Source organism: Sus scrofa, chromosome X (genome assembly GCF_000003025.6).
Source record: "Sus scrofa isolate TJ Tabasco breed Duroc chromosome X, Sscrofa11.1, whole genome shotgun sequence".
NCBI lineage: Eukaryota > Metazoa > Chordata > Mammalia > Artiodactyla > Suidae > Sus > Sus scrofa.
This window is the reverse complement of record NC_010461.5, coordinates 95,647,622-95,658,549: the sequence shown is the minus strand read 5'-3', so window position 1 is coordinate 95,658,549 and position 10,928 is coordinate 95,647,622. Positions and strand designations below refer to the sequence as shown.

At 37.6% G+C, this 10,928-nt stretch overlaps 1 protein-coding gene across 1 annotated transcript in view; it reads right to left on the bottom strand.

Moving 5' to 3' along the window:
* LOC110257690 overlaps positions 3,647-10,928 on the bottom strand; it is a 100,113-nt gene continuing 92,831 nt past the window's right edge. Inside the window, exon 5 of the mRNA XM_021079864.1 lies at positions 3,647-4,429. The gene's annotated coding sequence lies outside the window, so the exon portion shown is untranslated. The remainder of the gene's footprint in view (positions 4,430-10,928) is intronic.

Below are 10,928 nucleotides of genomic sequence, written 5' to 3'. Positions count from 1 at the left end.
TTTTAAGTAGAGTTTTGTCCGGATATATACCCAAGAGTGGGATTGTGGGGTCATATGGAAGTTCTATGTATAGATTTCTAAGGTATCTCCAAACTGTTGTCCATAGTGACAGCTCAGTTTCTACAGAAGATGTGGAAAATGGAATTAGATGGACAGGGAGCAGTCTTTGCCACTGGGGGCATGATAGAGCTGAGGCTCTAGACGAGCAGAACTTTAGTGGGTCAAATAATAAATATTTTAGTCTGCTTGCCTATCACAAGTTTTCCTATGATATATATGTTCCGTTGCATACTCTCTTTTTTACAACCTTTTAATATGTAAAAAAATTCTTAGTTTGAAAGTCACACAAACACAGGGAGTAAGCTCACAGTCAGTAGCTTTCTGACCCCTGCCCTATAGTATAGCTGATTCAGTCAATTAGCACCTATTTGCTGTTAGGCATTGGAGAAGTCATTGAACTTATCTAAGCCTCAGACTCCTTATTTGTCTTTACTCAATGATATGTTTGTAAATATTTAACAAATGGCTGGGAGGTGGAGACTGGTAAGTATTTGTAGTGTTTGTTGATTTGCATGGTGTTAATACTCCTATTATGGCCAATTTCAAGTTATTAGCAGGACATCTCTGAACACAGATCTGGGAAAAGATGCACAAAATCGGCTCCCACAAGCTGAAGTAAATCAGTGCACTGGCACCATTTCCCTTACCTACTTCACTGGATTGTTTTAAGAATCAAAATGAAAAAATGCTTTGAAAATGTAAAGTATCTGTGAATGAAAGAAGTGATAATTATTACATGAAGAAACTTGTTACAAGATGGGAGAATCTTGTTAGAAAATTCTGTCTCCAACTAAACCAAACTTAACACACTAAAATTTTAAACTGTTGGTATGAATTGTACTCTCCTGAGCCAAACAGAATAAATTTAAGTTCTCTTTCACGCAGCAGCCATTCAACATCTGAAAGCAGCCCTCCCATTTCTCCTGAGACTTCTGTACCCTAAGTACTAAGCTTTAAGATTAACTTAAATGATGATACTATTTCAATTATTTGGATTAGATTCTGTAGACCATGAATAATTTTTTAATACTCCTTTATCTGACAATGGGGGATTACTGAGCAGATGCATTTATTACACCTGAGTCACTCATGTATCTTCCAAATCAGAATAAAATTTGTACACTTTTTACACATTTGAATATAGCTTTGAATGAGATGTATGGAAAACAAATATTTTGTACATTGAATGGTGTCCCTTGGACTTCCATAGTAATTTCAGAGATGAGTCCTGACAGAAATAAACACTGAGTCTATATTTAATCAAAATCATAATACAAAATTCTGACATTCAGTTCAGGGAGCAATACATCTTTGTCAGAGCCGTTTTGTTTTCTGCAGCAGGTTTTTCAAAAGGACAATCTGCTCACATGCTCTCTGGCACACTGATTCAAGACACACATTTAGTGTGACTCTGAATGAAGGAGAAAGAATATGTAAACCACTGTGCTAAAAATTTTGTCCTTATCAGATGTCAAACTTTGCAACAGTTACTTTAGAATGTTCTGCCTTGGTTCTCACCCGCACAGCACTGCTAGTCAACCCTCTGCCCATGACTGGACTTCTTTGAAGTTCTTGTTGTCTGTCTCCCAGGAACCCTAAAGAGAAATTGTTTTGTTCTGATGCTCTGTGTTTAGAGAGTATGATCCTTTGACCTCCATGTGCTATTTCAGAACCAAACCATAGCCCAGAGGATTCTCTGCGATGAGGAGGTGGAGCTGAGAGTGTGGGGAGACCAAGGCAGCTACATAGGATGGGATACTAGAGTGGAGAGCTTCACAGAAAGAAAAGTCAAAAGATCTCAGGTGACCCCTTGCTAGTATTTAGCTGACAACTGCTAAGTTCATGCATGTGAGAAAACTACCTGAGACTGGAAAAATAATCGTCCCAAAGGATTAGCAATAACTGTGCCAGGGAGGGACTAGTTAATTCCATGAAAGAGATGAGAAAACGTCATGATTCATGAGACCTTAGTAGAGTATACATAAAGACCATGCCTCAGTAACCAGGAATAATTAACCTTAGACTGAACACTTCTCTGGTCCCATCTAAGAAAGCCTAATGGTAAGATCTAAAAGGATAAAACAGTTTCCAAGTAAATTCACTGTGTCTCAGAAAAAACTTTAGAATATTTATAGGAATACACATTATCCGGCATCTGACAAGGTAAAATTCGCAATGTCTGGCTTTCAGTCAAAGATTACCATGCATACAAAAAGCCAAGAAAATTTCAATGATAATGAGGAAAATAGTCAAGACCACTCCTGAACTGACACTAATGTTAGGCTTAACAAAGAAATAGATTATTATTACTGTTTTTTCATATGTTCAAAGAATAACATTTGGAAGATTCTTTTTAAAGACCGAAATCAAACTTTCAAAAATAAAAATGACATTGTATACGATGAAAACTATATTGGATAGATTAATTACAGATTAGATATGGCAGAAGGATAGATTAATAAACTAGAAGGCATAGTGATAGAAGAAAAAATTCACAAGGAAACACGGAATAAAGAATTCCAAACAAGGAGTTCCCGTCATGGCACAGCAGAAACGAATCTGCCTAGGAACAATGAAGTTGCGGGTTTGATCCCCGGCCTCGCTCAGTGGGTTAAGGGTCTGGCGTTGCCATGAGCTGTGGTGTAGGTCGCAGATGTGGCTCAGATTTGGCGTTGCTGTGGCTCTGGCATGGGCCACTGGCAATAGCTCTGATTAGACCCCTAGCCTGGGAACCTCCACATGCCGTGGATGCTGCCCTAAAAAGACAAAAAAAAAAAAAAAAAGAATTCCACACAATGAAAATGGCCTCAGTAAGATGAGGGACAACTTCAAGCAGCCTAATATACATGTAATTGGAGTCTCCAAAAAAGAGGCACAGCTTACAGCAGAAAAAAGGTAAGGCTCTGGTTGTGTCCTGATTTGAGGCTGTTGTCATGGGGAAGCTGGAGGTGGGCTAACTAGAAGCAGAGCATCCTATGTGATTGCTTTGGAGTACATAAATGGCTTTCTCTGGTTGTTCTAAGTTGGAAGTGGGGACAAAAATTATGGAAGCTATCAGTTATGAATCAAATCCTGGCTCTTGGGGGTCAATTGTTATAAGAACTATTATTTGGCTTCCTGAACTGGTTGCTAGAGTTAGTGGCCTGACTTCCTACAAGTCTGATTTTTGATAGTGTGTTGGTTCCTGGGATGATTACTGTAGATAATGGGTTGATTTCCTGGGCTGGTTGCTGCAGACAGTAGATCAGAGTTCTGTTTTTATATGTGGTCTGGCTATTGTTCACGTGTATAGTCAGTCTTTCATATTTTAGTGAAAAGTTTTAATATTTTGTAATAAACATGTGATGGACTTAAGAGGGAAAAAAGAATGAAATTAAGGATTACATACTGGTTAGAAATATAACTTAAGGATAAACGATATAGAGAAAATAAGCAAATTTATGCGACCAAAAAAAAAAAAATTTAAAGACAGAGATAGATTGGTTAAAATATGATATTGTTGCTAAGGTCAGAGATTCCTGAAAGGGGCTCCCTCATCATTTCAAATTGCAGAAAAAGACTGAAACAGTCTTTTGGATATTGCTTATAAAAATCTCATTTATTAAGTGGAAGTATATATCATACATAAGACTAACACAAAGAGAAATATGTTGGTAGAAAAGAGTGAGAATCAGAAAGTAGAAGTAAGAGAGAGGGAGAGAATGGGGGGGCAGAGGGAAAGAAGCAGAGACAGAGGACAGTGAGAGCAAGAGAGAGAAGCCAAAGAAGACAAGTAAGAACACCAGAATACACAAGAAAAATAAGAGTTGGAGGGAACAATCATAAGGAAATATGATTGGAATTTATACAATTTACACAATTGCTTCCAGCAAATTCCATCTTGAAAGTAGGATCATTCACAAAATTCTTTACTTTAAAAAAAAACAGGTAAGGGAAAATGGTTTATTTGTTATAGAAGGCACACAGGGTATTTTCTTCCTAAAATGAACTTGAGTCTCATCAAAGGAGCTGCTCATACAGAAAAAAAATGACAGTGCATCAAACTGCCTAGAAGAAAACTTGATTGCCAAGAGTACAGAGAATTTCATTCTGCTGGGTATTAGAGAAGCTATGTGCTTTCAGACTGGAGGTAAGGCCCTCCTATGTTTGGTAGAAGGGTGGGCTAAAGAAAGCAATCTATTATAGGGAGGATCTTGCTCAAAGGCATGAAAAGTCATAGCAGAAGAGAACTCTGATTTATTTGTTTGTTCTTCTTTCTTTCTTTCTTTCTTTCTTTCTTTCTTTCTTTCTTTCTTTCTTTCTTTCTTTCTTTTCTCTTCTTCTTTGATTTTGCTCCACTCCCAGGAGGAATCTCTCTCAGACAATCCATCTGTAAAATGTAATTTAAATAAATGGATCTGTCCTAAAGTTACATGAATTCCAAAGAAAATAAACCATCTGAAATTCTTATTCCTATAATTCAACATCTGTTGTTTTTCTTTTCACTTTTTCTCAAATACAGGAAAAATTTCACTCCGGGGCTGAATGGAAAATTTCATACCAAATTTTTATAGAAGGATTTTTAAATACTTGAGTGATTGGACTATAAAATGAGAAATTATAAATTAATTTGGGATGATGCTAAAATGTATCACCTCATTTCTCCCATCTTTTCTTGGAAAAAAGCTTTCATCACCTGGCCTTCGGTATTCCATGGCCCTCCTTTTGTGTTTCCAAAAACGTTTCGCTTGACTACTGAAATGTGGGGTTAAATTTATGGGCCTCGCTTGACTACTAATCTCCATTTGGAATGCAAATTTAAGTATGGATATGACAGTTGGGACCAAGAGGTTAGGAGGGATGGCAGGGAGAAAAGGAGAGTGGAATATATTCTGGGTAAAATATATGATCTTTCAGAAAGCATAACAGAAAATTGTATTTGCCCACCCCCCCAATCCCTACTGCATATATTTGTAATATCACTTATATGGTATTTACAAAAATATATGGTTTGGTATCGGAGCTAATTGTGTACTTTACTAATCTTTTACTAGTCAACAAACTCCAAAAATGAAAGATCTTATACACTGTGCCTCCAATATTGTCCAGAGCAAAAGAAGAATCTCAGCAAATATTTGTTGAATGAATATAGAAAGAAGGAAGAAAGAAAAGCAGGGAAAGAGAAAGAGAAGCAGGAAGAGAAGGAGGATGTAGGTAGGGAGGCTATGAATGGAAATGGCAAGTATCACTACATGGAGATAGAATGCTTTATGTAATACGAACGGCTTGCAAATAAAAGCATAAATTGAAGGTGCAAGATGAAATTGTTTCACTTTCCTAGACTTTTTTTAAGTCCCACTTCTGCCACTTTTGCCATTCAACAAACAGGCAAACAAGTAATCAAACAACACAACGAACAGATAGTGATAGACTATCATTCCCTTTCAAAACGTCAATAATTTTTGTTATGAAATTGCCTTTAATATAATGACTTAGCTTAAGTAGCACTCTCCCTCTGATCTACATCAGCCCACACTGAATTCTTTGTACTTTGATAGTTTTAATACTTTACACCATATAGTTACATAAAACTTGAATTCCAATTTATGCTACTAAATTCAATCTTGCTAAATATATTATGAACCCCTAGAGGGATTAGACATGACTTAGCATTCTTGAATTTCTTCACATCGCTTAGCATGATGCTTTGCATTCAGTAGTCATTCAGGAGACAAGTTTGTTAATTAAAATAATATGAAATGGAACTTCTCTTTCTACTAAAATGGAGTGTCCTTATTCTTCCCATGTCCTCCATCATACTACTAAAAACCTCTGGATGTAGCACAGTAAACAATCATAGGGAGATTTTGAAAGTTGGAAAAAAATAGATGGGCTGCTTAGGGACACTGAGACTTGGGGAATGACATGGTTGTTTTCCTCTGGTTTTCCTTATTGCCTCCCACATAGCAAGGACAAGGTGTTATAGAATTCTCCAACCCGGAACTGCCACCAGACAAAAAATGTTCCAAGAAACATCTGTGCCTTTTAGCAAAAGGACCTGAAAAAATATGGCCCAATAACAGAAAACTTTCTGGAATGCTCAGAGTACTCCAGCCAAACACCAACAGAAAAATCACACACTAGTCCCCTGTAGTTTCAGGGGGCTGAGTGGGTAGTAATTGATATTTCGCCCTATTCCCAACCCTGCCAGAAGTCCATAGCAGCAATCTCATTTCCCAACCAGTGATAACTGCAGAGTCAAGCATGGAGATAAACTTCCATCTCCCATCTGGCAGAAGATAGCAGCACTCTTAATTCCCAAGCCATGTAGTTTCTACAGGGTCCAGCAGTGATCAAAGCCTCCACTCCCAGTGAGCAACAAAGAGACTTAATAAAGTAATGTGAACTGGAGTAGGCACAACTATACTTCACCCCTGCCCTTCTCATATCAGCAGGGCCCAGCAGGCCCACCCCAACTGGAATCAGTAAGACTGAACGAGACTCTATGAACAGAGGCTAATAGGGATTCCAATCCCTTCTGCATCCCCATGTCAGTTAAGCTCAGTGAGAAGTTGAGCCTCCATACCTACCAGACATTAACAAGGCAGAATGAAGTGATGTGAGGCAGGGGAGTTGAAACTCTGTCCCCATCACTCCATCCCTCTCCCCCTGCCCCCATGCCATAAACCCCGTTTGCAGCAAGGTCAGGGGAAGCTGAGTTTACACCTTCACTCTGAGGCAACATGGCACTGCAAGCTGATGTCCCATTTTACTAGGGTTTGGGGTGGGGGTGGGGCTGAACTTCCACTTTCACTTATTTTCTATCTGGAAGTGTGAGTCAGTGATCTAATTTTCCCAAGGTGGAGTTGCAGAGCCAAGTAGGAAGCTGAACATACACGTTCACTTGGCCCTCAAGCTACAGCTCATCTCATCTGCTAAAATGGATATAAAATGGAGTAAATAAGATCTAGGGTCTCATAATATGCAAAATATTCAGGATACACTTGAAAATCACATGTAACACAAATAGCCAGGAGAATAACAGCATGGATGTTAGACAATAAATAGACACCAACACTGAAATGAATCAGATGTAGGAGTTTTCTGAGAAGAATTTTAAAGCCTCCCTTATTAAAAATGCTTCAACAATTATTTTTTAGTAGACTTTATTTTAGAACAGTTTTAGGTTCACAGAATTATTGAGCAGAATGTAGAGATTTCCTCCATACTTTTTATCCACACATATGCACAGCATCATCCATTATCAACATCCCCCAGCAGAGTGGTACAGTTGTTACAACTGATGACCCTACACTGACACATCATAATCACCCAAAGTCCATAGTTTATATTAGGGTTCACTCTTGGTATTATAAATTCTATGAGTTTGGACACATGGATGACAACACGTATTTACCATTATAGTATCATGCAGAGTGGTTTTATTTCCCTAAAAATATTCTGTGCTCTGCCTATTTATCTCTCCTTCCCCCTAAGCCCTGAAAATCACTGATCTTTTTGCCCTTGCTATAGTTTTATCTTTTTCAGAGTTTCTTATAGTTGGAATCATACAGTATATAGCCTTTCAGAATTGGCTTTTTTTGCTTAGCAATAGTATTTAGCATTTAAGGTTCCTCCATGTCTTTTCAGGGTTTGATAGCTTTTTTTTTTTTTTTTTTTTTTTTTTTTTTGTCTTTTTAGGGTCGCACCCATAGCATATGGAAATTCCCAGGCTAGGGATTGAATCGGAGCTATAGCTGCTGGCCTACACCATAGCATAACGCAGGATCTAAGCCAAGTCTGCAACCTACACCACAGCTCACGGCAATACCAGATCCTTAACCCACTGAGCAAGGCCAGGGATTGAACCTGAGTCCTCATGGATGCTAGTCAGATTTGTTTCTGCTGAGCCACATCGGGAACTCCCTGAATACTATTTCTTTGTCTGGATATGCCACAGTGTGTTTATTCATTGACCTACTGAAGGAAATCTTGGTGGTTTCCAATTTCTGGACATTTTGAATAAAGCTAGTATAAACATTTATGAGCAGGTTTGGTGTGTAGACAAACCTATCTTGGATAGATACCTAGATACAAGGAGTGTGATTGCTGGATCATACATGTAGTAAGAATATATTTAGATTTTTTTTTAAGAAATTGCCAATCTGTCTTCCAAAGTGGCTGTACCATTCTGCAATAACATCGGCAGTGAATGAGGATTCCTGTTGCTCCATATCCTTGCCAGCATTTGGTGTTGTTAGTGTTCTGGATTTTGGCCATTCTAACAGGTATGCAGTGGTATCTCATTGTTACTTTAATTTGCAATTTCCTAATGGCATTAAGGATAAAGTATTAGTTGATAAAATTAAAAAGATAATGTGGAACAACTTTTCATGTGCTTACTTACTTACCATTATGTATCTTCTTTGGTGAGGTGTCTGTTAAGGTCTTTGGTCCATTTTTGAATTGGGTTGTTTTCTTCTTGTTGCATTTTAAGAGTTTTTTGTATGTTTTGGATAATAGTCCTTTATCAGATATGTCTTTTGCAAATATTTTCTCCCTGTCTGTGTCTTATCTTTTCATTCTCTTGACAGTGTCTTTGGCAGAGCAGAAATATTTAATGTTTGGAAAGTCCAACTTATCAATACTTTCTTTCATGGGTCATGTCTTTGGTGTTTATCTAAAAGGTCATCACCAAACTCAAGACTGTATAGATTTTCTCCTATGTTGCCTTCTCAGAGTTTTATAGTTTTGCCTTTTACATGTAGGTCTGTGACCCATTTTGAATCTTTGTGTGTGTGTGAAGGTATAATGTCCATAACTAATTTCATTTTTTTTGTATAAGAATATTACAGTCAACAAGTCATTATTAACATGCTTGGGGTGGGGAGGAAAAAAATCTCATCAAAGAAGTAGGTGTCATAAAAAAGAACTAAATGGAAATTATATAACTGAAAAACGTAATAGCCAAAAAAACTGGGGGTGGGCTCCATAGTACAACAGCAAAGGTCAAAGGATAGAATTAGTTAACTCCAGGACAGATCAATGGAATTTACCCAATCTGAAAGCCAAAGAGAAGTAAACTGAAAAAAAAATGTACAGAATCTCAAGGACATTTGAGACAGTAAAGAAAGAGCTAATATTCATATATTGAAGTCCCAGAAAGAAAGAACTGACAAATGAACCAACTAAAAGAAAACATAAGGTTTGAATACACATTTCTCCAAACAAGGTGTATGAATGGTAAACTGGCACATAGAAAGAAGGTCAACATCATTAAGCACTAAGAAAATGCAAATCAAAATCACAATGAGCTATCTATCACTTTATAACCACTAGGGTGTCTAGAATCAAAAAAACAGATAGCACCATGTGTTGGCAAGGATGGGTAGAAATTGAAATACTCATATATTTTTGGTGGGGATATAAAGTGATAGCATTGCTTTGGGCCAAGGTTTTGCAGTTCCTCAAAAAGTTACATATTCAGTTACCATATGACGTAATTCTACTCCTTGGTATGTACGTATGTGTGCATGTGTGTGTGTGTGTGTATAGTATGAATAAATATATATATAGTATGAATATATATATTAACATGTCCATACAGAAATGTATACAAAATATTCATTTCAGCATTATTCATAAAAGCTAAAATGTGGATTGAGTTCCTGTTGTAATGCAGTGGAAACGAATCTAACTAGTACCCATGAGGATGCAGGTTTGATCCCTGGCCTTGCTCAGTGGGTCAGGGATCTGGTGTTGCAGTGAGCTGTGGTGTAGGTCACAGGCACAGCTCGGATCCCGTGTTGCTGTGGCTGTGGTGTAGGCCAGCAGCTGTAGCTCCAATTCAACCCCTAGCCTAGAAACTGCCATATGCCGCAGGTGCCACCCTAAAAAGACAAAAAAAAAAAAAAAAAAAAAAAAGGAACTATCAACACCCTGTGGTGTAGGTCGCAGATGTGGCTTGGATCCCGTGTTGCTGTGGCTGTGGCTGGCAGCTGCAGCTCCGATTCAACCCCTAGCCTGGGTACTTCCATATCCTATGGGTGCAGCTATAAAAAGCAAAAAAAAAAAAAAAAAAGCTAAAATGTGGAAAAATTTCAAATGTTTATCAACTAATGGATTAAGAAACAAATTGCGGGAGTTCCCGTCGTGGCGCAGTGGTTAACGAATCCGACTAGGAACCATGAGGTTGCGGGTTCGGTCCCTGCCCTTGCTCAGTGGGTTAACGATCCACCGGCTCTGGTGTAGGCCGGTGGCTACAGCTCCGATTCAACCCCTAGCCTGGGAACCTCCATATGCCGCGGGAGCGGCCCAAGAAATAGCAACAACAACAACAAAAGACAAAAGACAAAAAAAAAAAAAAAAAAAAAAAGAAACAAATTGTGATATATTCATGCAATGGGGTATTATTCAGGTATAAAAAAGAATGGAGTACTGATTCATTCTATATAGAGATGAATTTTGAAAATATTGTGCTAAGTGAAAGAAGCCATACATAAAAGGCCATATATTATGATTCCACTTACTTGAAATATCAATAATAAAATTCGTAGAAAAAGAAAATATAATAACGATTGCCAGATGTGGGGGATGGCAGATTGAGGAGTGACTGCTAATGGTTAGGGGGTTTCTTTGGGGGTGATTAAAATGTTCTGATATAAGATAGTCATGATGGTTGTAAAAAATTGTAGCTGTACAAGTCACCCCACTGTACTTTTAAAAATATGAATATTATGGTATATAAATTCATTAAAAAAAGAAAAAAATGAATGAAAATTTTAAATACTCGAAACCCACAAAAGTTTAATTTGAGATGAAGAAAATGAGTAAAAGAATTTTTTAATTGCAACTTCAATAAATTGAAAGTGAGGGACTGTTTGCCACTA